Source organism: Eschrichtius robustus, chromosome 1, assembly GCF_028021215.1.
Source record: "Eschrichtius robustus isolate mEscRob2 chromosome 1, mEscRob2.pri, whole genome shotgun sequence".
Classification (NCBI taxonomy): Eukaryota; Metazoa; Chordata; class Mammalia; order Artiodactyla; family Eschrichtiidae; genus Eschrichtius; species Eschrichtius robustus.
In genome coordinates, this window is record NC_090824.1 from 145,387,447 (window position 1) to 145,414,084 (window position 26,638).

The following is a 26,638-nucleotide window of genomic DNA, read 5'->3' on the forward strand; positions in this document are numbered from 1 at the left end:
AGTGTGAAACTACCAGACACCACTGCAAGTTACACCATTGCTGCAAGGGTTTCCCCGCCGCGTTGAGCATCGGAATGGTTCCCATGCCATTAGCTTTGTGTGTGGGCTAAGGGTAGGTTGCCAGTCTTGGCAGCAGGCCAGGAAGTATGGCTACAGGTGAATCTCCATTGTTCAGTCCAGGAGTTCCTCTGGTGCGTTTTGTCACCGGTCCCTACAAGCTGCTTTTGTTGGAGGTCGTCCCATTTGGCCAAGGGCCGTTCCCTTGTGGAAGATCTCAGGGACCACATTTCCTCTTGAGGGTGATTCCATTGTGTGGAAGCCTATGCGCCAGGAGTGGTTTGGTTCCCCAGAGGGCAGTGGTTCTTACGCTGAGTAATCCCATTTCCCCTGAGGGTGTCTCAGCGGTTCAGGATGACATCCCTATGCTGTGTCGTTGGGGAGGCGGCACAGGCGGGGAAGTTCAAGGCCCATACCAGGCGTCTGATGGACGGCCGTGCTCTTTGTGTTGATGCCTGTGCACTCTGAAGGCATCCGTGCCACGAAGCATTCACGTGTGGCTGTGGACACACAGACATGATGGGTTGCAAATGAAATGATGAGGGGAGATAGATCGCACATCGCTGGGCGGTATCACCCTTTGCCTCTGTGCCCCCGTTCACTTTTCTCAAACATCCCTGTGTTCTGTCACACTGAGGCAGGTGGTGGAGTGCCCGGGAACAAACACCTGCAGCAGCATGGGGCCCTCTGTATAGTCCATGGAACCTGGCGAAGTGAGGACAGTGCGGCAAGTTGAGGCAAGTCGAGGCAAAAGAGTCTCACAGTGATTTTGGCGTGAAGTACTTGAGGATCCTCGTAGGAACCTTGTGGTGGTGAGTGGAAATTCTTTGCAGAAACCTAGATGTTTGGCCACGGCGACTTGTGCCCTGAGACTACACCCTCAACTTCTAGGCTCTTCCAGTGGCACCCCAGATCCGATGCCATGATCCTTAGCTCCATTTGCAGCCCCGAGGGTCGGCTCTGGCCGCTCCTGACTGCTGAGATGATTGAGATCGTTGGCTGCCCTGTGGTGGAGCCTGCAACTTTGAACGTGCAGCCTTTGAGCAGGTGGATTGAGGATGACTCCCATAAATGCACTGCTTGGAACTCTGAACCAATGAATGGGTCTCAGGTTTCTCCGCGGTCATGTCACTGACGGCCCGGGGGTTAAAATACAAGGTGGCAGGGCAAGTTACAGAGTTGCTGCAAGGGTTTGCCCTGCCAGTTTGGGCATTGGAATATCTCCAATGCCAATAGCTTTCTGTACGACCCAAGGGCATCGCCTCTGGCTTGACAAGGTTCCTGGTAGAAACCTTGTGGTGGTAAACGGAACTTCTTTGAAGAAACCTAGAAGTTTGGCCACGGGGACTTGTGCAGCGAGACTACACCTTCACATTCCGGGCGCTTCCTGGGGCCCCCGAGCTCCGATGCCCTGAGACTTGGGTGCACTTTCTGCCCCATGGCTCGAGTCTGGCCGCTCCCTACTGCTGAGAGGATTGAGCTTGCTGACAGTCCGCGACTTTGCACGTCCAGCCTTTGAGCAGCTGTGTGGATCGGTGATGACTCCCATAAATGCATTCCTTCGAAATCTAAACAAAATGAATGAGCAATACCTACCATCTTCTCATCCTAACTGAGGTCCAGCACGTGGCTCCCAAAGGAAATTTAGGGAGAGGTCCATGTCGCATTTGCTACCGTGGGCTCGCGCAGCAACATTGTTCAAGTTGAGGGTGGCGGGCTTCTCGTGCAGAAAGAGCCATGTGGAGAGGAGCCTGGGATGTCCATCTACGTGGGAAGGCTAAGGACAACTTGACGTCTCTGGGCACCTGAGTCTAGCCAAAGCTGCTATCCCCTGCCGCGGTCAGCATGCGGGTATGGAAGGAAGCATGAGCCAATGGTACTCCTCTGGCTTGCCCTCGAGACCTACAGGCCACCCTCGAGCTCAGGTCGTTGCCTTGTTCCCGCAAGGAAACAGAAGTCTCTGCACTCAGGGTCAGAGAAGGAGTCCTGGCCAGGCCAGGCTTCTATGTCATGTTCAGCTTGGGAGGTGGGATGTAGTTTACGTTTGCCCTGATGATCAGGGGAAATCAAATGGGCCACCGTCCCACGGATTTGGGCGACGCTGTTGGCTCCTCCTTGGGTTGTGTCCTGCTTGTGTGTTGTGTGTGGAGAGGTTGGAAAATGCCTTAGGCAAATCCAGGGGACATCAAGCTACTTAGGTGAGGGGTGGATTCGTTTGGGTCCTGGTGGAGAGAGGAAGGCAAGGCAAGCGGGAAATACACGTGAGAGTGTTGGCTAAGCCCACAGGCTTACTGTTGTGTGGATAGATGGTCGGTGGACATAGGGTTCCAGGAACTCTTTTTGGATATCTTCAGGAGCAATTGGAATCCCGTGTAGGGAAGGAATACAGGTGCACATTCATGGACCATCCCAACCTTTTCCTCTCCTTTCTCAATGTGCTTCACGGCGGGTCCTTGTTCCAGTGAATGGTGCCTTCACGGCACAGTATGGTGTCTTCTCACTGGGCCCGATTTGGAGCCGTTTGGATGTTTTGTCCCTGTGTGGATCCTTACCCCTATGTTGAGGATGTTAAGGTGTTCCATAGGACAGCCCAGCGTCATTGCTATACCCATTCGGCATAGCATTCCCTGAGGTTTGGAGCTCTCCCTGGAGGTCTTTGGGCCCAACCATGCAGAAAGAAGCGTGTTAGCTGCCAAGGAAATGCTACAGGTTTAAGGGCTGGAGTGAAAGTGTGCTGCAGGGGTCATTTTGTCCTGCCCCCTTCTGGTGCTGCGAGCCTGTGATCTCCAGCATGCATGGCTTCAAGCCAGAGAAGTCATGCCGATTCAAGGGTCCAGGATGTTGGAGCCGTTCCCTCATTGCACGGCTGTGGGTGACACGTTGGTTCTGGAGGACCTGGGTCTCATGGTTTCTCCAAGGTCTTGTCCTTGAAGGGAAGAATGAAAATGTGCAAGGTGCTACGATAAGATACCCAGTTGCTGCAAGGTTTGCCCCGCCACTTTGGGCATTGGAATGACTCCCTTGCCATTAGCTTTGGTTGCGGTCCTAGGAAATTCCTCTGGCTTGGCAGGAGACCAGGAAGTATGGCTGCTGGTGAGTCTCCCTTGATCAGTCCAGGGGTTCCTCAGGTGCCCTTTGTCACGGGTCCCTATGAGCCGCTTTTGATGGAGGTCGTCATATTCGGCCAAGGGCCCTTCCCTTGTGGAAGATCTCTCCCCTTGAGGGTGTGTCCACTGTGTGGAATCATAAGTGCCAAGGGCGTGTTTGTTGCCAATGAGGGCACTTGCTCTTAGGCTGAGGGGGCCCAGTTGTCCTGAGGGTGTCTCAGGGGATCAGGAAGACATCGTTTTGCTGTGATTCAGGGCAGATTGCTCAGTAGAAGAATTTCAGGGCCCGAGACCAGGGTGTTGTTGGTCGGCGGCGCTCTTTGTCCTGATGGCCGCACGCTCTGAAGGCGCCTGTGCCACGATGCTTTCACGTTTGGGTGCGTACACACAGGCAAGATGGACAGCAAATGAAATGTTGAGGAGAGATAGAACACACATCACTGGATGGTATCGACCTTTCCCTCGCTGCGCCCGTGCACCCTCCTCAAGCCTGCGTGTGTTCTCTCACCCGAGCCAGGTGGAATGCCAGGGAAAGAATGCCAGCAGCAGCCTGGGGCCATCCGTATAATCCCTGATACCCGTTGAAAGGAGGACGGCGTGGCAAGGCAAGGCCAGGCGAAGGAGTCTCGGAAGGGTCCTGGCGTGCATTCCATGAGGATCCTGCTTTAACCCTTGTTGCGGTAAGCGACGCTTCTTTGCTAACCCTAAAGGTTTGGCGACGGGAACGTGTGCACCGGGGCTACACCCTCACCTTCTGGACTTTTCTCGGGGAACACGAGCTTTGATGCCCTGAGAACTGGCTGCATTTCCTGACCCATGGCTCGGCTCTGGCCACTTCTGTACGCTGATATGATTCAGCTCGCTGGCCGTCCCATGGTGGAATCTGCAACTTTGCATGTCCAACGTTTGAGCATGTGCTTGGATCGATGATGACTCCCACAAATGCATTCCTTGTAAATCTGAACAAAATGAGTGAAAAATCCCTACCGTCTCCTCGTTGGAACTGAGGTCCGGCACGTGGCTCCCAAAAGGAAAGTAGGGAGAGGTTCACATTGCATTTGCGGCCGTGGGTGTCCACAGCCACGTTGTTCAAGTTGAGGGTTGTGGTCATCTCATGGGGAGAAGAGCCATTGGGAAAGGAGCCTGGGATGCCAATGCAGGCGGGAAGGCGTGGGACAGCGTGCCGTCTCTGGGTTCCTTGGTCTAGCCAGGACTGCTGTCCCCTGCCACGGTTCAGCATGCAGGTAGGAGAGGAAGCGTGCGCCATTGCTGGTTCTGCCACCTGCGCTTGAGTTCTACAGGCTGCCCCACCTGCTGCTCATTGCCTTGTGGCCTCAAAGAAACAGAAGTCTGTAGGCTCAGGGTCAGAACAGGATTCCAGGCCTAGGGCAGGCTTCTTGGTCATGTTCTGCTTGGGAGACCATATGCAATTTAGGTTTCTCCTGATGAGGGGAGAAATCAAATGGGCCACTGTTCCTGGGAGTTTAGGCAATCTGATGGCTCTTCCTCGGGTTGTGTCCTGCTTGTGTGTGCTGTGTGAAGGGGCCGGAAAATGCCTTAGTCAAGCTTGATCACGGCAAGCTTCCTTGGTGAGGGGTGGCTCTGGCATCTTGCTGTAACACATTGGGATCCCGGTGGAGAGAGAGTAAGGCAAGGCGAGTGAAAGTGACACGTGAGATGGCTGGCTAAGCCCACAGGTTTACTGGTGGGTGGATAGATCGACGGTGGCCATGGGGTTCCCGGAACACATTTGGGATTCTCTCAGGAGCATCTGGAGGCACGTGTAGGGAGAGAATACGGGAGCACATTTGTGGACTGTCCCGCCTCTTTCCTCTCCTTGGTCGATTTGCTTCATGGCGGGTCCTTGTCCAGCGAAAGGTTGCCTTCATGGCACAGTATGGTGTCTTTTCATGGCGGCCGATTTGGAGGCCTTGGGGTGTTTTGTCCCTGTCTGGCCACGTTCCCCCTGTGTTGAAGACGTGAAGGTGTTCCTGAGGACAGCCAAGCATCATTTCTATACCCGGCCCACATAGCGTTCCCTGAGGATTGGATCTCTACCAGGAGGTCATTGGGCACAACCATGCAGAAACAAGGGAGTCGGCTGCCAAGGAAAGGCTAGAGTTTTAAGGGCAGGAGAGGATGTGTGGCGTGGGTGTCATTTTTCCTGCCACCCGCTGGTGCGTCGAGACTGTGGTATCCGGCGAGCCTGGCCACAGGCCAGACAAGTCATACCGGTTCAAGTGTCTAGGCTGTTGTCTGGGTTCTCTCGTTGCATGGCTGTGGGTAACAAGTTGCTTGCAGAGTACCTGGGCCTCACGGTTTCCCCAATGTCACGTCACTGATGGGCCCAGAGTGTGAAAGTACCAGACACCACTGCAAGTTACACCATTGCTGCAAGGGTTTCCCCGCCGCGTTGAGCATCGGAATGGTTCCCATGCCATTAGCTTTGTGTGTGGGCCAAGGGTAGGTTGCCAGTCTTGGCAGCAGGCCAGGAAGTATGGCTCCAGGTGAATCTCCATTGTTCAGTCCAGGAGTTCCTTTGGTGCGTTTTGTCACCGGTCCCTACAAGCTGCTTTTGTTGGAGGTCGTCCCATTTGGACAAGGGCCGTTCCCTTGTGGAAGATCTCAGGGACCACATTTCCCCTTGACGGTGAGTCCATTGTGTGGAAGCCTATGCGCCAGGAGTGGTTTGGTTCCCCAGAGGGCAGTGGCTCTTACGCTCAGTAATCCCATTTCCCCTGAGGGTGTCTCAGCGGTTCTGGATGACATCCCTATGCTGTGTCGGTGGGGAGGCGGCTCAGGCGGGGAAGTTCAAGGCCCATACCAGGGGTTTGATGGATGGCCGTGCTCTTTGTGTTGATGCCCGTGCACTCTGAAGGCATCCGTGCCACGATGCATTCACGTTTGGCTGTGGACACACAGACATGATGGGCTGCAAATGAAATGTTGAGGGGAGATAGAGCGCACATCGCTGGGCGTTATCACCCTTTGCCTCTGTGCCCCCGTTCACTTTTCTCAAACATCCCTGTGTTCTGTCACACTGAGGCAGGTGGTGGAGTGCCCGGGACCAAACACCTGCAGCAGCATGGTGCCCTCTGTATAGTCCATGGTACCTGGCGAAGTGAGGACAGTGCGGCAAGTTGAGGCAAGTCGAGGCAAAAGAGTCTCAGAGTGATTTTGGCGTGAAGTACTTGAGGATCCTCGTAGGAACCTTGTGGTGGTGAGTGGAAATTCTTTGCAGAAACCTAGATGTTTGGCCACGGCGACTTGTGCCCTGAGACTACACCCTCACCTTCTTGGCTCTTCCAGTGGCACCCCAGATCTGATGCCATGATCCTTAGCTCCATTGGCAGCCCAGTGGGTCGGCTCTGGCCGCTCGTGACTGCTGACATGATTGAGATCGTTGGCTGCCCTGCGGTGGAGCCTGCAACTTTGAACGTGCAGCCTTTGAGCAGGTGGATTGAAGATGACTCCCATAAATGCACTGCTTGGAACTCTGAACCAATGAATGGGTCTCAGGTTTCTCCGCGGTCATGTCACTGACGGGCCCGGGGGCGAAAATACAAGGCGCCAGGGCAAGTTACCCAGTTGCTGTAAGGCTTTGCCCTGCCAGTTTGGGCATTGGAATATCTCCAATGCCAATAGCTTTCTGTACGATCCAAGGGCATCGCCTCTGGCTTGACAAGGTTCCTGGTAGAAACCTTGTGGGGGTAAACGGAACTTCTTTGAAGAAACCTAGATGTTTGGCCACGGGGACTTGTGCGGTGAGACTACACCGTCACATTCCGGGCACTTCCTGGGGCACCCGAGCTCCGATGCCCTGAGACTTGGGTGCACTTTCTGCCCCGTGGCTCGAGTCTGGCCGCTCCCTACTGCTGAGAGGATTGAGCTTGCTGACAGTCCGTGACTTTGCACGTCCAGCCTTTGAGCAGCTGCGTGGATCGGTGATGACTCCCATAAATGCATTCCTTTGAAATCTAAACAAAATGAATGAGCAATACCTACCATCTTCTCATCCTAACTGAGGTCCTGCACGTGGCTCCCAAAGGAAAATTAGAGAGAGGTCCATGTCGCATTTGCTACTGTGCACTCGTGCAGCAACATTGTTCAAGTTGAGTGTGGCGGGCCTCTCGTGCAGAAAGAGCCATGTGGAGTGGAGCCTGGGATGTCAATCTACGTGGGAAGGCTAAGGACAACTTGACGTCTCTGGGCACCTGAGTCTAGCCAAAACTGCTATCCCCTGCCACGGTCAGCATGCGGGTATGAAAGGAAGCATGAGCCACTGGTACTCCTCTGGCTAGCCCTCGAGACCTACAGGCCACCCTCGAGCTCAGGTCGTTGCCTTGTTCCCGCAAGGAAACAGAAGTCTCTGCACTCAGGGTCAGAGAAGGAGTCCTGGCCAGGCTAGGCTTCTATGTCATGTTCAGCTTGGGAGGTGGGATGTAGTTTACGTTTGCCCTGATGGTCAGGGGAAATCAAATGGGCCACCGTCCCACGGATTTGGGCGACGCTGTTGGCTCCTCCTTGGGTTGTGTCCTGCTTGTGTGTTGTGTGTGGAGAAGTTGGAAAATGCCTTAGACAAATTCAGGGGACATCAAGCTACTTAGGTGAGGGGTGGATTCGTTTGGGTCCTGGTGGAGAGAGGACGGCAAGGCGAGCGGGTAATACACGTGAGAGTGTTGGCTAAGCCCACAGGCTTACTGTTGGGTGGATAGATGGTCGGTGGACATAGGGTTCCCGGAACTCTTTTGGGATATCTTCAGGAGCATTTGGAGTCCCGTGTAGGGAAGGAATACAGGTGCACATTCATGGACCAACCCAAACTTTTCCTCTCCTTTCTCAATGTGCTTCACTGCGGGTCCTTGTTCCAGTGAATGGTGCCTTCACGGCACAGTATGGTGTCTTCTCACTGGGCCCGATTTGGAGCCGTTGGGATGTTTTGTCCCTGTGTGGCCTCCTTGCCCTTATGTTGAGGATGTTAAGGTGTTCCTTAGGACAGCCCAGCGTCATTGCTATACCAAGTCGACATAGCATTCCCTGAGGTTTGGAGCTCTCCCCGGAGGTCTTTGGGCCCAACCATGCAGAAAGAAGCGAGTTGGCTGCCAAGGAAATGCTACAGGTTTAAGGGCTGGAGTGAATGTGTGCTGCAGGGGTCATTTTGTCCTGCCACCTTCTGGTGTTGCGAGCCTGTGATCTCCAGAATGCGTGGCTTCAAGCCAGAGAAGTCATGCTGGTTCATGGGTCCAGGATGTTGGAGGTGTTCCCTCATTGCACGGCTGTGGGTGACACGTTGGTTCAGGAGGACCTGGGTTTCATGGTTTCTCCAAGGTCTTGTCCTTGAAGGGAAGAAAGACAATGTGCAAGGTGCTACGATAAGATACCCAGTTGGTGCAAGGGTTTGCCCTGCCACTTTGGGCATTGGAATGGCTCCCTTGCCATTAGCTTTGGTTGCGGTCCTAAGAAGTTCCTCTGGCTTGGCAGGAGACCAGGAAGTATGCCTGCTGGTGAGTCTCCCTTGATCAGTCCAGGGGTTCCTCAGGTGCCCTTTGTCACGGGTCCATACGAGCCGCTTTTGATGGAGGTCGTCATATTCGGCCAAGGGCCCTTCCCTTGTGGAAGATCTCTCCCCTTGAGGGTGTGTCCACTGTGTGGAATCATAAGTGCCAAGGGCGTGTTTGTTGCCAAAGAGGGCACTTGCTCTTAGGCTGAGGGGGCCCAGTTGTCCTGAGGGTGTCTCGGGGGATCAGGAAGACATCGTTTTGCTGTGATGCAGGGCAGATTGCTCAGGGGAGGAATTTCAGGGCCCGAGACCAGGGTGTTGTTGGTCGGCGGCACTCTTTGTCCTGTCGGCCGCACGCTCTGAAGGCGCCTGTGCCACGATGCTTTCAAGTTTGGGTGCGTACAAACAGGCAAGATGGACAGCAAATGAAATGTTGAGGAGAGATAGAACACACATCACTGGGTGGTATCGACCTTGCCCTCGCTGCGCCCGTGCACCCTCCTCAAGCCTGCGTGTGTTCTCTCACCCGAGCCAGGTGGAATGCCAGGGAAAGGATGCCAGCAGCAGCCTGGGGCCATCCGTATAATCCCTGATACCCGTTGAAAGGAGGACGGCGTGGCAAGGCGCGGCTAGGCCAATGTGTCTTGGAGGGGTCATGGCGTGCATTCCATGAGGATCCTGCTTTAACCCTTGTTGCGGTAAGTGACACTTCTTTGCTAAACCTAAAGGTTTGGCGACGGGAACGTGTGCACCGTGGCTACACCCTCACCTTCTGGTCTTTTCTCGGGGAACACGAGCTTTGATTCCCCGAGACCTGGCTGCATTTCCTGACCCATGGCTCGGCTCTGGCCACTTCTGTACGCTGATATGATTCAGCTCGCTGGCCGTCCCATGGTGGAATCTGCAACTTTGCATGTCCAACGTTTGAGCATGTGCTTGGATCGATGATGACTCCCACAAATGCATTCCTTGGAAATCTGAACAAAATGAGTGAGAAATCCCTACCGTCTCCTCGTTGGAACTGAGGTCCAGCACGTGGCTCCCAAAAGGAAAGTAGGGAGAGGTTCACATTGCATTTGCGGCCGTGGGTGTCCACAGCCACGTTGTTCAAGTTGAGGGTTGTGGTCATCTCATGGGGAGAAGAGCCATTGGGAAAGGAGACTGGGATGCCAATGCAGGTGGGAAGGCGTGGGACAGCGTGCCGTCTCTGGGTTCCTTGGTCTAGCCAGGACTGCTGTCCCCTGCCACGGTTCAGCATGCAGGTAGGAGAGGAAGCGTGCGCCATTGCTGGTTCTGCCACCTGCGCTTGAGTTCTACAGGCTGCCCCCACCTGCTGCTCATTGCCTTGTGGCCTCAAAGAAACAGAAGTCTGTAGGCTCAGGGTCAGAACAGGATTCCAGGCCTAGGGCTGGCTTCTTTGTCATGTTCTGCTTGGGAGACCATATGCAATTTAGGTTTCCCCTGATGAGGGGAGAAATCAAATGGGCCACTGTTCCTGGGAGTTTAGGCAATCTGATGGCTCCTCCTCGGGTTGTGTCCTGCTTGTGTGTGCTGTGTGAAGGGGCTGGAAAATGCCTTAGTCAAGCTTGGTCACGGCAAGCTTCCTTGGTGAGGGGTGGCTCTGGCATCTTGCCGTGACACGTTGGGATCCCGGTGGAGAGAGAGTAAGGCAAGGCGAGTGAAAGAGACACGTGAGATGGCTGACTAAGCCCACAGGTTTACTGGTGGGTGAATGGATCGACAGTGGCCATGGGGTCCCCGGAATACATTTGGGATTCCCTCAGAAGCATCTGGAGGCACGTGTAGGGAGAGAATACGGGAGCACATTTGTGGACTGTCCCGCCTCTTTCCTCTCCTTGGTCGATTTGCTTCATGGCGGGTCCCTGTCCAGCGAAAGGTTGCCTTCATGGCACACTATGGTGTCTTCTCATGGGGGCCGATTTGGAGGCCTTGGGGTGTTTTGTCCCTGTCTGGCCACGTTCCCCCTGTGTTGAAGATGTGAAGGTGTTCCTGAGGACAGCCAAGCATCATTTCTATACACGGCCCACATAGTGTTCCCTGAGGATTGGAGCACTACCAGGAGGTCATTGGGCGCAACCATGCAGAAACAAGGGAGTCGGCTGCCAAGGAAAGGCTACAGTTTTAAGGGCAGGAGAGAATGTGTGGTGTGGGTGTCATTTTTCCTGCCACCCGCTGGTGCGTCGAGACTGTGCTATCCGGCAAGCCTGGCCACAGGCCAGACAAATCATACCGGTTCAAGTGTCTAGGCTGTTGTCTGGGTTCTCTCGTTGCATGGCTGTGGGTAACAAGTTGCTTGTAGAGTACCTGGGCCTCACGGTTTCCCCAATGTCACGTCACTGATGGGCCCAGAGTGTGAAAGTGCCAGACACCACTGCAAGTTACACCATTGTTGCAAGGGTTTCCCCGCCGCGTTGAGCATCGGAATGGTTCCCGTGCCATTAGCTTTGTGTGTGGGCTAAGGGTAGGTTGCCAGTCTTGGCAGCAGGCCAGGAAGTATGGCTACAGGTGAATCTCCATTATTCAGTCCAGGAGTTCCTCTGGTGCGATTTGTCACCGGTCCCTACAAGCTGCTTTTGTTGGAGGTCGTGACATTTGTCCAAGGGTCGTTCCCTTGTGGAAGATCTCAGGGACCACATTTCCCCTTGAGGCTGAGTCCATTGTGTGGAAGCGTATGCGCCAGGAGTGGTTTGGTTCCCCAGAGGGCAGTGGCTCTTACGCTGAGTAATCCCATTTCCCCTGAGGGTGTCTCAGCGGTTCAGGATGACATCCCTATGCTGTGTCGGTGGGGAGGCGGCTCAGGCGGGGAAGTTCAAGGCCCATACCAGGGGTTTGATGGACGGCCGTGCTCTTTGTGTTGATGCCCGTGCACTCTGAAGGCATCTGTGCCATGATGCATTCACGTTTGGCTGTGGACACACAGACATGATGGGCTGCAAATGAAATGTTGAGGGGAGATATAGCGCACATCGCAGCGCACTTCGCTGGGCAGTATCACCCTTTGCCTCTGTGCCCCCGTTCACTTTTCTCAAACATCCCTGTGTTCTGTCACACTGAGGCAGGTGGTGGAGTGCCCGGGAACAAACACCTGCAGCAGCATGGGGCCCTCTGTATAGTCCATGAAACCTGGCGAAGTGAGGACAGTGCGGCAAGTTGAGGCAAGTCGAGGCAAAAGAGTCTCAGAGTGATTTTGGCGTGAAGTACTTGAGGATCCTCGTAGGAACCTTGTGGTGGTGAGTGGAAATTCTTTGCAGAAACCTAGATGTTTGGCCACGGGGACTTGTGCCCTGAGACTACACCCTCACCTTCTTGGCTCCTCCAGTGGCACCCCAGATCCGATGCCATGATCCTTAGCTCCATTGGCAGCCCCGTGGGTCGGCTCTGGCCGCTCCTGACTGCTGACATGATTGAGATCGTTGGCTGCCCTGCGGTGGAGCCTGCAACTTTGAACGTGCAGCCTTTGAGCAGGTGGATTGATGATGACTCCCATAAATGCACTGCTTGGAACTCTGAACCAATGAATGGGTCTCAGGTTTCTCCGCGGTCATGTCACTGACAGGCCCGGGGGCGAAAATACAATGCGCCAGGGCAAGTTACCCAGTTGCTGCAAGGGTTTGCCCTGCCAGTTTGGGCATTGGAATATCTCCAATGCCAATAGCTTTCTGTACGACCCAAGGGCATCGCCTCTGGCTTGACAAGGTTCGTGGTAGAAACCTTGTGGGGGTAAACGGAACTTCTTTGAAGAAACCTAGATGTTTGGCCACGGGGACTTGTGCGGCGAGACTACCCCGTCACATTCCGGGCTCTTCCTGGGGAACCCGAGCTCCAATGCCCTGAGACTTGGGTGCACTTTCTGCCCCGTGGCTCGAGTCTGGCCGCTCCCTACTGCTGAGAGGTTTTAGCTTGCTGACAATCCGCGACTTTGCACGTCCAGCCTTTGAGCAGCTGCGTGGATCGATGATGACTCCCATAAATGCATTCCTTCAAAATCTAAACAAAATGAATGAGCAATACCTACCATCTTCTCATCCTAACTGAGGTCCAGCACGTGGCTCCCAAAGGAAAATTAGGGAGAGGTCCATGTCGCATTTGCTACTGTGGGCGTGTGCAGCAACATTGTTCAAGTTGAGGGTGGCGGGCTTCTCGTGCAGAAAGAGCCATGTGGAAAGGAGCCTGGGATGTCCATCTACATGGGAAGGCTAAGGACAACTTGATGTCTCTGGACACCTGAGTCTAGCCAAAACTGCTATATCCTGCCGCGGTCTGTATGCAGGTATGAAAGGAAGCGTGAGCCACTGGTACTCCTCTGGCTTCCCCTCGAGATCTACAGGCCACCCTCGAGCTCAGGTCGTTGCCTTGTTCCCGCAAGGAAGCAGAAGTCTCTGCACTCAGGGTCAGAGAAGGAGTCCTGGCCAGGCCAGGCTTCTATGTCATGTTCAGCTTGGGAGGTGGGATGTAGTTTACATTTGCCCTGATGGTCAGGGGAAATCAAATGGACCACCGTCCCACAGATTTGGGCGACGCTGTTGGCTCCTCCTTGGGTTGTGTCCTGCTTGTGTGTTGTGTGTGGAGAGGTTGGAAAATGCCTTAGGCAAATCCAGGGGACATCAAGCTACTTAGGTGAGGGGTGGATTCGTTTGGGTCCTGGTGGAGAGAGGAAGGCAAGGCGAGCGGGAAATACACGTGAGAGTGTTGGCTAAGCCCACAGGCTTACTGTTGGGTGGATAGATGGTCGGTGGACATAGGGTTCCCGGAACTCTTTTGGGATATCTTCAGGAGCATTTGGAGTCCCGTGTAGGGAAGGAATACAGGTGCACATTCATGGACCATCCCAACCTTTTCCTCTCCTTTCTCAATGTGCTTCACGGCGGGTCCTTGTTCCAGTGAATGGTGCCTTCACGGCACAGTATGGTGTCTTCTCACTGGGCCCGATTTGGAGCCGTTGGGATGTTTTGTCCCTGTGTGGCCTCCTTGCCCCTATGTTGAGGATGTTAAGGTGTTCCTTAGGACAGCCCAGCGTCATTGCTATACCCATTCGGCATAGCATTCCATAAGGTTTGGAGCTCTCCCGGGAGGTCTTTGGGCCCAACCATGCAGAAAGAAGCGAGTTGGCTGCCAAGGAAATGTTACAGGTTTAAGGGCTGGAGTGAATGTGTGCTGCAGGGGTCATTTTGTCCTGCCGCCTTCTGGTGCTGCGAGCCTGTGATCTGCAGCATGCATGGCTTCAAGCCAGAGAAGTCATGCCGGTTCAAGGGTCCAGGATGTTGGAGGCGTTCCCTCATTGCACGGCTGTGGGTGACACGTTGGTTCTGGAGGACCTGGGTCTCATGGTTTCTCCAAGGTCTTGTCCTTGAAGGGAAGAAAGACAATGTGCAAGGTGCTACGATAAGATACCCAGTTGCTGCAAGGGTTTGCCCCGCCACTTTGGGCATTGGAATGGCTCCCTTGCCATTAGCTTTGGTGGCGGTCCTAGGAAGTTCCTCTGGCTTGGCAGGAGACCAGGAAGTATGCCTGCTGGTGAGTCTCCCTTGATCAGTCCAGGCGTTCCTCAGGTGCCCTTTGTCACGGGTCCCTACGAGCAGCTTTTGATGGAGGTCGTCATATTCGGCCAAGGGCCCTTCCCTTGTGGAAGATCTCTCCCCTTGAGGGTGTGTCCACTGTGTGGAATCAAAAGTGCCAAGGCCGTGTTTGTTGCCAAAGAGGGCACTTGTTCTTAGGCTGAGGGGGCCCAGTTGTCCTGAGGGTGTCTCAGGGGATCAGGAAGACATCGTTTTGCTGTGATGCAGGGCAGATTGCTCAGGAGAGGAATTTCAGGGCCCGAGGCCAGGGTCTTGTTGGTCGGCGGCGCTCTTTGTCCTGATGGCCACACGCTATGTAGGCGCATGTGCCACGATGCTTTCACGTTTGGGTGAGTAAACACAGGCAAGATGGACAGCAAATGAAATGTTGAGGAGAGATAGAACACACATCACTGGGTGGTATCGACCTTTCCCTCGCTGCGCCCGTGCACCCTCCTCAAGCCTGCGTGTGTTCTCTCACCCGAGCCAGGTGGAATGCCAGGGAAAGAATGCCAGCAGCAGCCTGGGGCCATCCGTATAATCCCTGATGCCCGTTGAAAGGAGGACGGCGTGGCAAGGCGAGGCCAGGCGAAGGAGTCTCGGAGGGGTCCTGGCGTGCATTCCATGAGGATCCTGCTTTAACCCTTGTTGCGGTAAGCGACACTTCTGTGCTAAACCTAAAGGTTTGGCGACGGGAACGTGTGCACCGGGGCTACATCCTCACCTTCTGGTTTTTTCTCGGGGAACACGAGCTTTGATGCCCTGAGAACTGGCTGCATTTCCTGACCCATGGCTCGGCTCTGGCCACTTCTGTACGCTGATATGATTCAGCTCGCTGGCCGTCCCATGGTGGAATCTGCAACTTTGCATGTCCAACGTTTGAGCATGTGCTTGGATCGATGATGACTCCCACAAATGCATTCCTTGGAAATCTGAACAAAATGAGGGAGAAATTCCTACCATCTCCTCGTTGGAACTGAGGTCCAGCACGTGGCTCCCAAAAGGAAAGTAGGGAGAGGTTCACATTGGATTTGCGGCCGTGGGTGTCCACAGCCACGTTGTTCAAGTTGAGGGTTGTGGTCATCTCATGGGGATAAGAGCAATTGGGAAAGGAGCCTGGGATGCCAATCCTTCGGGAAGGCGTGGGACACCGTGCCGTCTCTGGGTTCCTTGGTCTAGCCAGGACTGCTGTCCCCTGCCACGGTTCAGCATGCAGGTAGGAGAGGAAGCGTGCGCCATTGCTGGTTCTGCCACCTGCGCTTGAGTTCAACAGGCTGCCCCCATCTGCTGGTCATTGCCTTGTGGCCTCAAAGAAACAGAAGTCTGTAGGCTCAGGGTCAGAACAGGATTCCAGGCCTAGGGCAGGCTTCTTTGTCATGTTCTGCTTGGGAGACCATATGCAATTTAGGTTTCTCCTGATGAGGGGAGAAATCAAATGGGCCACTGTTCCTGGGAGTTTAGGCAATCTGATGGCTCCTCCTCGGGTTGTGTCCTGCTTGTGTGTGCTGTGTGAAGGGGCTGGAAAATGCCTTAGTCAAGCTTGGTCACGGCAAGCTTCCTTGGTGAGGGGTGGCTCTGGCATCTTGCCGTGACACGTTGGGATCCCGGTGGAGAGAGATTAAGGTAAGGCGAGTGAAAGAGAGACGTGAGATGGCTGGCTAAGCCCACAGGTTTACTGGTGGGTGGATAGATCGACGGTGGCCATGGGGTTCCCGGAACACATTTGGGATTCCCTCAGGAGCATCTGGAAGCACGTGTAGGGAGAGAATACGGGAGCACATTTGTGGACTGTCCCTCCTCTTTCCTCTCCTTGGCCGATTTGCTTCATGGCGGGTCCTTGTCCAGCGAAAGGTTGCCTTCATGGCACAGTATGGTGTCTTCTCATGGGGGCCGATTTGGAGGCCTTGGGGTGTTTTGTCCCTGTCTGGCCACGTTCCCCCTGTGTTGAAGACGTGAAGGTGTTCCTGAGGACAGCCAAGCATCATTTCTCTACCCGGCCCACATAGCGTTCCCTGAGGATTGGAGCTCTACCAGGAGGTCATTGGGCGCAACCATGCAGAAACAAGGGAGTCGGCTGCCAAGGAAAGGCTACAGTTTTAAGGGCAGGAGAGGATGTGTGGCGTGGGTGTCATTTTTCCTGCCACCCGCTGGTGCGTCGAGACTGTGGTATCCGGCGAGCCTGGCCAAAGGCCAGACAAGTCATACCGGTTCAAGTGTCTAGGCTGTTGTCTGGGTTTTCTCTTTGCATGGCTGTGGGTAACAAGTTGCTTGCAGAGTACCTGGGCCTCACGGTTTCCCCAATGTCACGTCACTGATGGTCCCAGAGTGTGAAAGTACCAGACACCACTGCAAGTTACACCATTGCTGCAAGGGTTTCCCCGCCGCGTTGAGCATCGGAATGGTTCCCATGCCATTAGCTTTGTGTGTGGGCCAAGGGTAGGTTGCCAGTCTTGGCAGCAGGCCAGGAAGTATGGCTACAGGTGAATCTCCATTGTTCAGTCCAGGAGTTCCTCTGGTGTGTTTTGTCACCGGTCCCTACAAGCTGCTTTTGTGGGAGGTCGTCCCATTTGGCCAAGGGCCGTTCCCTTGTGGAAGATCTCAGGGACCACATTTCCCCTTGACGGTGAGTCCACTGTGTGGAAGCGTATGCGCCAGGAGTGGTTTGCTTCCCCAGAGGGCAGTGGCTCTTACGCTGAGTAATGCCATTTCCCCTGAGGGTGTCTCAGCGGTTAACGATGACATCCCTATGCTGTTTCGGTGGGGAGGCGCCTCAGGCGGGGAAGTTCAAGGCCCATACCAGGGGTTTGATGGACGGCTGTGCTCTTTGTGTTGATGCCCGTGCACTCTGAAGGCATCCGTGCCACGAAGCATTCACGTTTGGCTGTGGACACACAGACATGATGGGCTGCAAATGAAATGTTGAGGGGAGATAGAGCGCACATCGCTGGGCGGTATCACCCTTTGCCTCTGTGCCCCCGTTCACTTTTCTCAAACATCCCTGTGTTCTGTCACACTGAGGCAGGTGGTGGAGTGCCCGGGAACAAACACCTGCAGCAGCATGGGGCCCTCTGTATAGTCCATGGTACCTGGAGAAGTGAGGACAGTGCGGCAAGTTGAGGCAAGTCGAGGCAAAAGAGTCTCAGAGTGATTTTGGCGTGAAGTACTTGAGGATCCTTGTAGGAACCTTGTGCTGGTGAGTGGAAATTCTTTGCAGAAACCTAGATGTTTGGCCACGGGGACTTGTGCCCTGAGACTACACCCTCACCTTCTTGGCTCTTCCAGTGGCACCCAAGATCCGATGCCATGATCCTTAGCTCCATTGGCAGCCCCGTGGGTCGGCTCTGGCCGCTCCTGACTGCTGACATGATTGAGATCGTTGACTGCCCTGCGGTGGAGCCTGCAACTTTGAACGTGCAGCCTTTGAGCAGGTGGATTGATGATGACTCCCATAAATGCACTGCTTGGCACTCTGAACCAATGAATGGGTCTCAGGTTTCTCCGCAGTCATGTCACTGACGGGCCCGGGGTCGAAAATACAAGGCGGCAGGGAAAGTTACCCAGTTACTGCAAGGGTTTGCCCTGCCAGTTTGGGCATTGGAATATCTCCAATGCCAATAGCTTTCTGTACGACCCAAGGGCATCGCCTCTGGCTTGACAAGGTTCGTGGTAGAAACCTTGTGGGGGTAAACGGAACTTCTTTGAAGAATCCTAGATGTTTGGCCACGGGGACTTGTGCGGCGAGACTACACCGTCACATTCCGGGCGCTTCCTGGGGCACCCGAGCTCCGATGCCCTGAGACTTGGGTGCACTTTCTGCCCCGTGGCTCGAGTCTGGCCGCTCCCTACTGCTGAGAGGATTGTGCTTGCTGACAGTCCGCGACTTTGCACGTCCAGCCTTTGAGCAGCTGCATGGATCGGTGATGACTCCCATAAATGCATTCCTTCGAAATCTAAACAAAATGAATGAGCAATACCTACCATCTTCTCATCCTAACTGAGGTCCAGCACGTGGCTCCCAAAGGAAAATTAGGGAGAGGTCCATGTCGCATTTGCTACTGTGGGCTCGCGCAGCAACATTGTTCAAGTTGAGGGTGGCGGTCTTCTCGTGCAGAAAGAGCCATGTGGAGAGGAGCCTGGGATGTCCATCTACGTGGGAAGGCTAAGGACAACTTGACGTCTCTGGGCACCTGAGTCTAGCCAAAACTGCTATCCCCTGCCGCGGTCAGCATCAGCATGCGGGTATGAAAGGAAGCATGAGCCACTGGTACTCCTCTGGCTTGCCCTCGAGACCTACAGGCCACCCTCGAGCTCAGGTCGTTGCCTTGTTCCCGCAAGGAAACAGAAGTCTCTGCACTCAGGGTCAGAGAAGGAGTCCTGGCCAGGCCAGGCTTCTATGTCATGTTCAGCTTGGGAGGTGGGATGTAGTTTACGTTTGCCCTGATGGTCAGGGGAAATCAAATGGGCCACCGTCCCACGGATTTGGGCGACGCTGTTGGCTCCTCCTTGGGTTGTGTCCTGCTTGTGTGTTGTGAGTGGAGAGGTTGGAAAATGCCTTAGGCAAATCCAGGGGACATCAAGCTACTTAGGTGAAGGGTGGATTCGTTTGGGTCCTGGTGGAGAGAGGAAGGCAAGGCGAGCAGGAAATACACGTGAGAGTGTTGGCTAAGCCCACAGGCTTACTGTTGGGTGGATAGATGGTCGGTGGACATAGGGTTCCCGGAACTCTTTTGGGATATCTTCAGGAGCATTTGGAGTCCCGTGTAGGGAAGGAATACAGGTGCACATTCATGGACCATCCTAACCTTTTCCTCTCCTTTCTCAATGTGCTTCACGGCGGGTCCTTGTTCCAGTGAATGGTGCCTTCACGGCACAGTATGGTGTCTTCTCACTGGGCCCGATTTGGAGCCATTGGGATGTTTTGTCCCTGTGTGGCCTCCTTGCCCCTATGTTGAGGATGTTAAGGTGTTCCTTAGGACAGCCCAGCGTCATTGCTATACCCAGTCGGCATAGCATTCCCTGAGGTTTGGAGCTCTCCCCGGAGGTCTTTGGGCCCAACCATGCAGAAAGAAGCGAGTTGGCTGCCAAGGAAATGCTACAGGTTTAAGGGCTGGAGTGAAAGTGTGCTGCAGGGGTCATTTTGTCCTGCCGCCTTCTGATGCTGCGAGCCTGTGATCTCCAGCATGCATGGCTTCAAGCCAGAGAAGTCATGCCGGTTCAAGGGTCCAGGATGTTGCAGGCGTTCCCTCATTGCACGGCTGTGGGTGACACGTTGGTTCTGGAGGACCTGGGTCTCATGGTTTCTCCAAGGTCTTGTCCTTGAAGGGAAGAAAGACAATGTGCAAGGTGCTACGATAAGATACCCAGTTGCTGCAAGGGTTTGCCCCGCCACTTTGGGCATTGGAATGGCTCCCTTGCCATTAGCTTTGGTTGCGGTCCTAGGAAGTTCCTCTGGCTTGGCAGGAGACCAGGAAGTATGCCTGCTGGTGAGTCTCCCTTGATCAGTCCAGGGGTTCCTCAGGTGCCCTTTGTCACGGGTCCCTACGAGCCGCTTTTGATGGAGGTCGTCATATCCGGCCAAGGGCCCTTCCCTTGTGGAAGATCTCTCCCCTTGAGGGTGTGTCCACTGTGTGGAATCATAAGTGCCAAGGGCGTGTTTGTTGCCAAAGAGGGCACTTGCTCTTAGGCTGAGGGGGCCCAGTTGTCCTGAGGGTGTCTCAGGGGATCAGGAAGACATCGTTTTGCTGTGATGCAGGGCAGATTGCTCAGGAGAGGAATTTCAGGGCCCGAGACCAGGGTGTTGTTGGCCGGCGGCGCTCTTTGTCCTGATGGCCGCACGCTGTGAAGGCGCCTGTGCCACGATGCTTTCACGTTTGGGTGCGTACAAACAGGCAAGATAGACAGCAAATGAAATGTTGAGGAGAGATAGAACACACATCACTGGGTGGTATCGACCTTTCCCTCGCTGCGCCCGTGCACCTTCCTCAAGCCTGCGTGTGTTCTCTCACCCGAGCCAGGTGGAATGCCAGGGAAAGAATGCCAGCAGCAGCCTGGGGCCATCCGTATAATCCCTGATACCCGTTGAAAGGAGGACGGCGTGGCAAGGCGAGGCCAGGCGAAGGAGTCTCGGAGGGGTCCTGGCGTGCATTCCATGAGGATCCTGCTTTAACCCTTGTTGCGGTAAGTGACACTTCTTTGCTAAACCTAAAGGTTTGGCGACGGGAACGTGTGCACCGGGGCTACAACCTCACCTTCTGGTCTTTTCTCGGGGAACACGAGCTTTGATGCCCTGAGAACTGGCTGCATTTCCTGACCCATGGCTCGGCTCTGGCCACTTCTGTACGCTGATATGATTCAGCTCGCTGGCCGTCCCATGGTGGAATCTGCAACTTTGCATGTCCAACGTTTGAGCATGTGCTTGGATCGATGATGACTCCCACAAATGCATTCCTTGGAAATCTGAACAAAATGAGTGAGAAATCCCTACCGTCTCCTCGTTGGAACTGAGGTCCAGCACGTGGCTCCCAAAAGGAAAGTAGGGAGAGGTTCACATTGCATTTGCGGCCGTGGGTGTCCACAGCCACGTTGTTCAAGTTGAGGGTTGTGGTCATCTCATGGGGAGAAGAGCAATTGGGAAAGGAGCCTGGGATGCCAATCCAGGTGGTAAGGCGTGGGACAGCATGTCGTCTCTGGGTTCCTTGGTCTAGCCAGGACTGCTGTCCCCTGCCACGTTTCAGCATGCAGGTAGGAGAGGAAGCGTGCGCCATTGCTGGTTCTGCCACCTGCGCTTGAGTTCAACAGGCTGCCCCCATCTGCTGGTCATTGCCTTGTGGCCTCAAAGAAACAGAAGTCTGTAGGCTCAGGGTCAGAACAGGATTCCAGGCCTAGGGCAGGCTTCTTTGTCATGTTCTGCTTGGGAGACCATATGCAATTTAGGTTTCTCCTGATGAGGGGAGAAATCAAATGGGCCACTGTTCCTGGGAGTTTAGGCAATCTGATGGCTCCTCCTCGGGTTGTGTCCTGCTTGTGTGTGCTGTGTGAAGGGGCTGGAAAATGCCTTAGTCAAGCTTGGTCACGGCAAGCTTCCTTGGTGAGGGGTGGCTCTGGCATCTTGCCGTGACACGTTGGGATCCCGGTGGAGAGAGAGTAAGGTAAGGCGAGTGAAAGAGAGACGTGAGATGGCTGGCTAAGCCCACAGGTTTACTGGTGTGTGGATAGATCGACGGTGGCCCTGGGGTTCCCGGAACACATTTGGGATTCCCTAAGGGCATCTGGAGGCACGTGTAGGGAGAGAATACGGGAGCACATTTGTGGACTGTCCCTCCTCTTTCCTCTCCTTGGCCGATTTGCTTCATGGCGGGTCCTTGTCCAGCGAAAGGTTGCCTTCATGGCACAGTATGGTGTCTTCTCATGGGGGCCGATTTGGAGGCATTGGGGTGTTTTGTCCCTGTCTGGCCACGTTCCCCATGTGTTCAAGACGTGAAGGTGTTCCTGAGGACAGCCAAGCATCATTTCTCTACCCGGCCCACATAGCGTTCCCTGAGGATTGGAGCTCTACCAGGAGGTCTTTGGGCGCAACCATGCAGAAAAAAGGGAGTCGGCTGCCAAGGAAAGGCTACAGTTTTAAGGGCAGGAGAGGATGTGTGGCGTGGGTGTCATTTTTCCTGCCACCCGCTGGTGCGTCGAGACTGTGGTATCCGGCGAGCCTGGCCAAAGGCCAGAGAAGTCATACCGGTTCAAGTGTCTAGGCTTTTGTCTGGGTTTTCTCTTTGCATGGCTGTGGGTAACAAGTTGCTTGCAGAGTACCTGGGCCTCACGGTTTCCCCAATGTCACGTCACTGATGGTCCCAGAGTGTGAAAGTACCAGACACCACTGCAAGTTACACCATTGCTGCAAGGGTTTCCCCGCCGCGTTGAGCATCGGAATGGTTCCCATGCCATTAGCATTGTGTGTGGGCCAAGGGTAGGTTGCCAGTCTTGGCAGCAGGCCAGGAAGTATGGCTACAGGTGAATCTCCATTGTTCAGTCCAGGAGTTCCTCTGGTGTGTTTTGTCAACGGTCCCTACAAGCTGCTTTTGTGGGAGGTCGTCCCATTTGGCCAAGGGCCGTTCCCTTGTGGAAGATCTCAGGGACCACATTTCCCCTTGAGGGTGAGTCCACTGTGTGGAAGCGTATGCGCCAGGAGTGGTTTGGTACCCCAGAGGGCAGTGGCTCTTACGCTGAGTAATCCCATTTCCCCTGAGGGTGTCTCAGCGGTTCAGGGTGACATCCCTATGCTGTGTCGGTGGGGAGGCCGTTCAGGCGGGGAAGTTCAAGGCCCATACCAGGGGTTTGATGGACGGCCGTGCTCTTTGTGTTGATGCCCGTGCACTCTGAAGGCATCCGTGCCACGAAGCATTCACGTTTGGCTGTGGACACACAGACATGATGGGCTGCAAATGAAATGTTGAGGGGAGATAGAGCGCACATCGCTGGGCGGTATCACCCTTTGCCTCTGTGCCCCCGTTCACTTTTCTCAAACATCCCTGTGTTCTGTCACACTGAGGCAGGTGGTGGAGTGCCCGGGAACAAACACCTGCAGCAGCATGGGGCCCTCTGTATAGTCCATGGTACCTGGAGAAGTGAGGACAGTGCGGCAAGTTGAGGCAAGTCGAGGCAAAAGAGTCTCAGAGTGATTTTGGCGTGAAGTACTTGAGGATCCTCGTAGGAACCTTGTGCTGGTGAGTGGAAATTCTTTGCAGAAACCTAGATGTTTGGCCACGGGGACTTGTGCCCTGAGATACACCCTCACCTTCTTGGCTCTTTCAGTGGCACCCGAGATCCGATGCCATGATCCTTAGCTCCATTGGCAGCCCCGTGGGTCGGCTCTGGCCGCTCCTGACTGCTGACATGATTGAGATCGTTGGCTGCCCTGCGGTGGAGCCTGCAACTTTGAACGTGCAGCCTTTGAGCATGTGGATTGATGATGACTCCCATAAATGCACTGCTTGGCACTCTGAACCAATGAATGGGTCTCAGGTTTCTCCGCAGTCATGTCACTGACTGGCCCGGGGGCGAAAATACAAGGCGACAGGGAAATTTACCCAGTTGCTGCAAGGGTTTGCCCTGCCAGTTTGGGCATTGGAATATCTCCAATGCCAATAGCTTTCTGTACGACCCAAGGGCATCGCCTCTGGCTTGACAAGGTTCCTGGTAGAAACCTTGTGGGGGTAAACGGAACTTCTTTGAAGAAACCTAGATGTTTGGCCACGGGGACTTGTGCGGCGAGACTACACCGTCACATTCCGGGCGCTTCCTGGGGCACCCGAGCTCCGATGCCCTGAGACTTGGGTGCACTTTCTGCCCCGTGGCTCGAGTCTGGCCGCTCCCTACTGCTGAGAGGATTGTGCTTGCTGACAGTCCGCGACTTTGCACGTCCAGCCTTTGAGCAGCTGTGTGGATCGGTGATGAATCCCATAAATGCATTCCTTCGAAATCTAAACAAAATGAATGAGCAATACCTACCATCTTCTCATCCTAACTGAGGTCCAGCACGTGGCTCCCAAAGGAAAATTAGGGAGAGGTCCATGTCGCATTTGCTACTGTGGGCTCGCGCAGCAACATTGTTCAAGTTGAGGGTGGCGGGCTTCTCGTGCAGAAAGAGCCAAGTGGAGAGGAGCCTGGGATGTCCCTCTACGTGGGAAGGCTAAGGACAACTTGACGTCTCTGGGCACCTGAGTCTAGAAAAACTGCTATCCCCTGCCGCAGTCAGCATGCGGGTATGAAAGGAAGCATGAGCCACTGGTACTCCTCTGGCTTGCCCTCGAGACCTACAGGCCACCCTCGAGCTCAGGTCGTTGCCTTGTTCCCGCAAGGAAACAGAAGTCTCTGCACTCAGGGTCAGAGAAGGAGTCCTGGCCAGGCCAGGCTTCTATGTCATGTTCAGCTTGGGAGGTGGGATGTAGTTTACGTTTGCCCTGATGGTCAGGGGAAATCAAATGGGCCACCGTCCCACGGATTTGGGCGACGCTGTTGGCTCCTCCTTGGGTTGTGTCCTGCTTGTGTGTTGTGTGTGGCGAGGTTGGAAAATGCCTTAGGCAAATCCAGGGGACATCTAGCTACTTAGGTGAGGGGTGGATTCGTTTGGGTCCTGGTGGAGAGAGGAAGGCAAGGCGAGCAGGAAATACACGTGAGAGTGTTGGCTAAGCCCACAGGCTTACTGTTGGGTGGATAGATGGTCGGTGGACATAGGGTTCCCGGAACTCTTTTGGGATATCTTCAGGAGCATTTGGAGTCCCGTGTAGGGAAGGAATACAGGTGCACATTCATGGACCATCCCAACCTTTTCCTCTCCTTTCTCAATGTCCTTCACGGCGGGTCCTTGTTCCAGTGAATGGTGCCTTCACGGCACAGTATGGTGTCTTCTCACTGGGCCCGATTTGGAGACATTGGGATGTTTTGTCCCTGTGTGGCCGCCTTGCCCCTATGTTGAGGATGTTAAGGTGTTCCTAAGGACAGCCCAGCGTCATTGCTATACCCAGTCGGCATAGCATTCCCTGAGGTTTGGAGCTCTCCCGGGAGGTCTTTGGGCCCAACCATGCAGAAAGAAGCGAGTTAGCTGCCAAGGAAATGCTACAGGTTTAAGGGCTGGAGTGAAAGTGTGCTGCAGGGGTCATTTTGTCCTGCCGCCTTCTGGTGCTGCGAGCCTGTGACCTACAGCATGCATGGCTTCAAGCCAGAGAAGTCATGCCGGTTCAAAGGTCCAGGATGTTGGAGGCGTTCCATCATTGCACGGCTGTGGGTGACACGTTGGTTCTGGCGGACCTGGGTCTCATGGTTTCTCCAAGGTCTTGTCCTTGAAGGGAAGAAAGACAATGTGCAAGGTGCTACGATAAGATACCCAGTTGCTGGAAGGGTTTGCCCCGCCACTTTGGGCATTGGAATGGCTCCCTTGCCATTAGCTTTGGTTGCGGTCCTAGGAAGTTCTTCTGGCTTGGCAGGAGACCAGGAAGTATGCCTGCTGGTGAGTCTCCCTTGATCAGTCCAGGCGTTCCTCAGGTGCCCTTTGTCACGGGTCCCTACGAGCCGCTTTTGATGGAGGTCGTCATATTCGGCCAAGGGCCCTTCCCTTGTGGAAGATCTCTCCCCTTGAGGGTGTGTCCACTGTGTGGAATCATAAGTGCCAAGGGCGTGTTTGTTGCCAAAGAGGGCACTTGCTCTTAGGCTGAGGGGGCCCAGTTGTCCTGAGGGTGTCTCAGGGGATCAGGAAGACATCGTTTTGCTGTGATGCAGGGCAGATTGCTCAGGAGAGGAATTTCAGGGCCCGAGGCCAGGGTCTTGTTGGTCGGCGGCGCTCTTTGTCCTGATGGCCACACGCTCTGTAGGCGCATGTGCCACGATGCTTTCACGTTTGGGTGCGTACACACAGGCAAGATGGACAGCAAATGAAATGTTGAGGAGAGATAGAACACACATCACTGGGTGGTATCGACCTTTCCCTCGCTGCGCCCGTGAACCCTCCTCAAGCCTGCGTGTGTTCTCTCACCCGAGCCAGGTGGAATGCCAGGGAAAGAATGCCAGCAGCAGCCTGGGGCCATCCGTATAATCCCTGATACCCGTTGGAAGGAGGACGGCGTGGCAAGGCGAGGCCAGGCGAAGGAGTCTCGGAGGGGTCCTGGCGTGCATTCCATGAGGATCCTGCTTTAACCCTTGTTGCGGTAAGTGACACTTCTTTGCAAACCTAAAGGTTTGGCGACGGGAACATGTGCACCGGGGCTACACCCTCACCTTCTGGTCTTTTCTCGCGGAACACGAGCTTTGATGCCCGAGAACTGGCTGCATTTCCTGACCCATGGCTCGGCTCTGGCCACTTCTGTACGCTGATATGATTCAGCTTGCTGGCCGTCCCATGGTGGAATCTGCAACTTTGCATGTCCAACGTTTGAGCATGTGCTTGGATCGATGATGACTCCCACAAATGCATTCCTTGGAAATCTGAACAAAATGAGTGAGAAATCCCTACCGTCTCCTCGTTGGAACTGAGGTCCAGCACCTGGCTCCCAAAAGGAAAGTAGGGAGAAGTTCACATTGCATTTGCGGCCGTGGGTGTCCACAGCCACGTTGTTCAAGTTGAGGGTTGTGGTCATCTCATGGGGAGAAGAGCAATTGGGAAAGGAGCCTGGGATGCCAATCCAGGTGGTAAGGCGTGGGACAGCATGTCGTCTCTGGGTTCCTTGGTCTAGCCAGGACTGCTGTCCCCTGCCACGTTTCAGCATGCAGGTAGGAGAGGAAGCGTGCGCCATTGCTGGTTCTGCCACCTGCGCTTGAGTTCAACAGGCTGCCCCCATCTGCTGGTCATTGCCTTGTGGCCTCAAAGAAACAGAAGTCTGTAGGCTCAGGGTCAGAACAGGATTCCAGGCCTA

The 26,638-nt window shown here is 54.6% G+C and overlaps 10 non-coding genes across 10 annotated transcripts; all 10 read left to right on the top strand.

The window, feature by feature from the left end:
• The first annotated feature begins 1,586 nt into the window (after positions 1-1,586).
• On the top strand, positions 1,587-1,678 carry LOC137778043 (small nucleolar RNA SNORD116). Its single transcript, XR_011076718.1, has one exon. It is a non-coding gene; the product is annotated as a small nucleolar RNA SNORD116 (small nucleolar RNA).
• Positions 1,679-4,084: 2,406 nt separating this feature from the next.
• LOC137753309 (small nucleolar RNA SNORD116) lies at positions 4,085-4,176 on the top strand. The gene has a single exon (XR_011071444.1). It is a non-coding gene; the product is annotated as a small nucleolar RNA SNORD116 (small nucleolar RNA).
• A 2,926-nt stretch (positions 4,177-7,102) lies between these two features.
• Positions 7,103-7,194, top strand: LOC137777445 (small nucleolar RNA SNORD116). Its single transcript, XR_011076522.1, has one exon. It is a non-coding gene; the product is annotated as a small nucleolar RNA SNORD116 (small nucleolar RNA).
• Positions 7,195-9,602: 2,408 nt separating this feature from the next.
• On the top strand, positions 9,603-9,694 carry LOC137753126 (small nucleolar RNA SNORD116). The gene has a single exon (XR_011071391.1). It is a non-coding gene; the product is annotated as a small nucleolar RNA SNORD116 (small nucleolar RNA).
• A 2,939-nt stretch (positions 9,695-12,633) lies between these two features.
• Positions 12,634-12,725, top strand: LOC137778071 (small nucleolar RNA SNORD116). The gene has a single exon (XR_011076727.1). It is a non-coding gene; the product is annotated as a small nucleolar RNA SNORD116 (small nucleolar RNA).
• Positions 12,726-15,133: 2,408 nt separating this feature from the next.
• LOC137754251 (small nucleolar RNA SNORD116) lies at positions 15,134-15,225 on the top strand. The gene has a single exon (XR_011071780.1). It is a non-coding gene; the product is annotated as a small nucleolar RNA SNORD116 (small nucleolar RNA).
• Positions 15,226-18,151: 2,926 nt separating this feature from the next.
• On the top strand, positions 18,152-18,243 carry LOC137778047 (small nucleolar RNA SNORD116). The gene has a single exon (XR_011076722.1). It is a non-coding gene; the product is annotated as a small nucleolar RNA SNORD116 (small nucleolar RNA).
• Positions 18,244-20,657: 2,414 nt separating this feature from the next.
• Positions 20,658-20,749, top strand: LOC137753131 (small nucleolar RNA SNORD116). The gene has a single exon (XR_011071393.1). It is a non-coding gene; the product is annotated as a small nucleolar RNA SNORD116 (small nucleolar RNA).
• A 2,925-nt stretch (positions 20,750-23,674) lies between these two features.
• On the top strand, positions 23,675-23,766 carry LOC137749889 (small nucleolar RNA SNORD116). Its single transcript, XR_011070313.1, has one exon. It is a non-coding gene; the product is annotated as a small nucleolar RNA SNORD116 (small nucleolar RNA).
• Positions 23,767-26,171: 2,405 nt separating this feature from the next.
• Positions 26,172-26,263, top strand: LOC137753138 (small nucleolar RNA SNORD116). Its single transcript, XR_011071396.1, has one exon. It is a non-coding gene; the product is annotated as a small nucleolar RNA SNORD116 (small nucleolar RNA).
• The last annotated feature ends 375 nt before the right edge of the window (positions 26,264-26,638 follow it).